This window comes from Corylus avellana, chromosome ca4, assembly GCF_901000735.1.
Source record: "Corylus avellana chromosome ca4, CavTom2PMs-1.0".
Taxonomy (NCBI): Eukaryota; Viridiplantae; Streptophyta; class Magnoliopsida; order Fagales; family Betulaceae; genus Corylus; species Corylus avellana.
In genome coordinates this window covers 13002077-13006683 of record NC_081544.1, presented here as the reverse complement: position 1 = coordinate 13006683, position 4607 = coordinate 13002077, and positions in this window count along the sequence as shown.

The following is a 4607-nucleotide window of genomic DNA, read 5'->3' as shown; positions in this document are numbered from 1 at the left end:
CCTTGTCTTTTGAGCTAGGAAAAACTTCTTTAGGAACTTACTGGTCAACTCTTCCCAAGTATGAAAGGAATCTGTAGGCAAGGAATTATACAACAACTTAGCATTATCTTTCAAGGAAAAAGGAAAGAGGACTAACCTGATTCCCATCGGAGTTGGGCCCTGGATCTGCTGAAGCTTGCAGAGATCAAAGAACTTCCTAAGGTGCAAGTGTTGATCCTTAGTAGTTGTGCCCTTGAAGTGAGTCAAAGCATTAAGTATTTGCGGGGATATATAGCAATTGCCTTCCACCTCCGGTTGATAGGAGATGCATGATGGTTGGTTGAGGTTTTTAAGGACGAAAGATTGTTTCATGGGTCTTCGCACTGGTGGCGGGTTCTCTAGCAGATCTGCCATTGTTTTCTCAACTTCTTCTTCTTCTTCTGTGTCGGAGTTGTCTCAAGGGCTTTGTCGAATGGTCCGCTCAATTTCTAGATCGAGTGGAAGGATGGTTGAGGCCTGAGATCGATGACCTTGCATAAGTACTGCTGTTCGGATGCCCTCTAGAACTGCGCTCGATCGTAGGGTTAGTGTGCTCGATCGCACTCGTTCTACGATTGATTGCAGTAACAGAATGCAGGCTGCCGCAGAACTAAAACAAAATAGAAAATAGAAAAAAAATGATAAAAACAGAAACAACATAATTAAAAATAAAAATAAAAATAAGAAAACTAAAGGAAAATAATTCTAAACAAAATTTGACGCAATACCCAGCAACGGCACCAAAAACATGTTGTGCAAATATCTACCTAAATTAATAGGTAAATAAATGTAAATTTAACTCGCAAGTGCAGAAGATCAAAATAGTAGTATAGGGTGCAAGTACGAAATCATTCCCACGAGGATTGCCATAAATTATGCTTAAAGTAAATTCCGTAATGAAAACAAAACAAAGATTGATTTTTGAGTTAATAAAGATAAAGGTAGGGCTTTGATATCCTCCACTATTCATGCTCAAATAATATAACAATATGCCAATGCTCTAATCATATTATGAATACTTAATGTTTGCCAATGTAAGGGCATGAGTGTATACTCCTTAAGCTATAGATTTTCCAATGCAACGAATTGTATACTCTTAACTCTTTTCTTTCTTAAAGGATTTAGCATGGGTGTATACTAAGTTGTCCTTTAAGAAAGCATAATTCTATGGAAATCGACAAACACATGGTGCTTAGGGCATGGGTGTATACTCTCGGTTTTCCATGTTGATTAACCCAAGAACTGGTGAGAAAATTCTATTGTCACTCTATTAAGCCCATGACTTGATCATCCAAATTGACTTAAATAACTAATCAATACCACATGCATATAATGGCCAGTCACGCACATATCAGGAATTCAATAAAACATGAATCAATCAAGTTAAGCATCACAATATGATTATCACAAAGGGGCCAATATTGAACTATTAAATAAACATAATTAGGGCTTCAATCTAGCTTTACTAAGGAGTTTAGTTACACATGAGTTTGATGTTAAACATCTTCATAAAATAACATAGAAAGGAAAAGAAGAAACCCGAAGACTTGAGCTTGAAGAGCCTCCAATTCTTCTGCTTGAATTTGTGTGTTTATTCTAGAGGCTTAAGGGTCTATTTATAGGCCCAGAGAAATCCTAGAACATCTAGTAAACCTAGAAAATTCGTAGGGTTTAGTCCTATTACAAGTGGGACTTGGAAAACCCTAATATGGAAGGAAAGGGAATTCTAGCTGTAGCTGATTGCTCTCCAGCGCATGGGTGCGCTCAATCGCACCAGTGCAATTGACTCTCCTCCTGTGCACACGAGTGAAAGCCTGCACTTGCCTGGACGTTCTTTGGAAGTGCGCTCGATCGCAGGTCCCCTATGATTGACTGCACTGTCAGAACCTCTAGCTTTTCCCAAATTTGTGCTTTAAGCCCCATACTTCCAGAAATGCTTTCTTTTCTTCCAAAAGCCCATAGAAACATAATAAACATATAAAAGAAATAGAATAGCACAAACTAACAAAACTAAGGAATTGACAAATATAAGTTAAGAGGGTAAAATACATATATTTTAGCACTTATCACGGGCTTGGCCCAAAGCGGACAATATCATACCACTTGGAGTAGGGGTGTTACACCTGGCGTACGTCCGGTACTAGAGACAAGAGAGTACGTACTGTACTACAGGGCGTACGTACGGTCAGAAAGAGTGAGCTTGGGTTTTGCCTCAAAACTTCAAGGAATCTTGGTTATGTGTATGGGCTAAGGTCTTGTTGTTATAAAACCTTGTTCTATATAAAATCTTTTAATCACTCTTTGTGGAAAACTTTCTAGTAAAGATGATTGTTTTATTGGGGTATTACAGACATGCCTTCCCAAAGACTAACCGATATGGTGACATGCCAATGGGAGTCTTGTAAGCAGTTCAATAGGCCCATAATGCATCATTCAATCTTAGGGACCAATCCTTTATGTTAGTGCGCACCGTCTTCTGTAGGATGTTCTGGATTTCTTGATTGCTGATTTCTACTTGTCCACTTGTCTGGGGATGATATGGAGTGCCAACCTTATGTGTGACCCCGTACTTCTTTATCAAAGAAGCAAAGGGTTGGTGTTGTGCAAATTTATTTAACTCGCAAGTGCACGAATCGATTGTAGTTTAATGGATTGCAAGTGCGAGGTCGATCCCACAGAGAATTGTATTTTTGAAAGAGCAATTTATATCTAAACTAATTAAATCCTAATCTAGTTCCAAAAGGGTTTTGATTTTTGAGTTTTGGAAAATTAAAGGATAAACATAAACTAAATAAAATAAGTAAATCTAAGGATAAAGGTACTAAGGTTTGGGAATTCACACTCACCAAATCATAACAACATACTTTATGTTCATCAATATTAATCCGAAGTTCTCACAAATTAAATCATAGATATGTTTTACTATACTTCAAAGAATTAATCAAAACCATCCAATGTATCCATTCATTGACCAAATCACAAAAGGAATCCAAATTGAATTGAAATACCAGATGTATCTGTAGAACAAATCACAATGGATATCCAATTTTTATGAGTTAAAAGCCAAGCAATCAATCATATGAAATTATCTCAAATCATCACATGTATCCTTGAATCACAAGAGATATCCAAGAATCAATCTATACAATTGATTAAAAGTAAAACAATTGAAATAAAAAACCCAATAAAATCAGAATAATAAAAACTTACATAAAAGTGATGTTGTTCTTCATCGGTGAGGCTTCATCCCCAACCTTAGTTGGGAATTTAGCTCCACATAAAAATAAAATCTAAACCTAAACCTAAACCTAAAGAAAAACTAAACAAAAGAATTTTGCTCTCTGGGATTGTGTATCTTTTATTGAATGCAAAGAAGTCTATTTATAGGCTTAGGGAAGTCCTAGAAGTCCAAGTAAACCTAGATAATTCGGAAGTCTGTCTCCCAGTCAAAATAGAAGTCTGAAATCGGAATAGGATTCGTCCAGATTTGTGTCCTTTAATTGCGGGGTGATTTTGACATAGTAACTGTACGAATTACGAAAATACTATTTCACAACAAATTGTATTATTTTGAGCTAGCTTTCCAATGCCGTTTGAATCACTTCAATCCGATATTTGAGCGGAGAGTTATAGTCAAAATACTAAGACGTGTGCAGAATCTGAATTTTAATCCGATCCGAAATCTTATCCAATCTGAACTTTAATCTGATTTAACCTTTCCTTAGATTTGGTTAGACTTAACCACACAATCTAGGTCTTCTCAAAGTACGCTTTCTTCCAAACTTCGCATTTTTCCCTTTAAAGCTGCAGTTTTTCTTCAATGACCTACAAAACACTAAAAACACAAAACTAACACAAAATATTAAATAACGACACAGCTAAAGGATTAACTAATGTAAATAAAGGGGTCCAAATATGCAATATTTGACACTTATCAAACACCTCCAAACTTACATTTTGCTAGTCCCTTAGCAAAACAAAACAAAAAATAAAATGAAAGCAAGAAACATAAATCCTCTTTCGTGGGAGAGACTATTGCATTTAGCATATGCAACAAGCCTTTTAAACCCCTAGGCATCCCTAGTGGACGAGTGAAGTCTCGTGAGAGCTTAACAGGAATGATACCCACAAACATTGTGCACTATGTTGTTAACAAGAAAGAAGTTTCACATAAACCATGGTTCTTATTCATGAGCAAACTTAAAAAGACAAACACCATCATAACAGTCAAAAGGAAATCCAAAATCAAATTACTCATAAATGGACAATTGAGACCTCATATGTTCTAAAAAGTGTAAAGTGTAATTAGCATACAATCATGAAGCTTTCTGCTTAAACTCAAGACAAGTTCCATAAAATTTGAAAGAATCCCTAACAAATGAAACAACCGAGGCAAGATATGCATTTTTTCTTTTTTTTTAATAGGCCTTGCAATGTCTAACTCCCTTAAGCTTTCTAATTGACTCATGTAACAAGTGTTAGGCCAATGACTCCCAAGCCAGGTGGCTTTAGGGCACTAGATGTAGAACATCTCTAAGGGCTTATTAACTTAAGTCAAAAAGGCTACGAAGTCAGATTAGCCATATCAT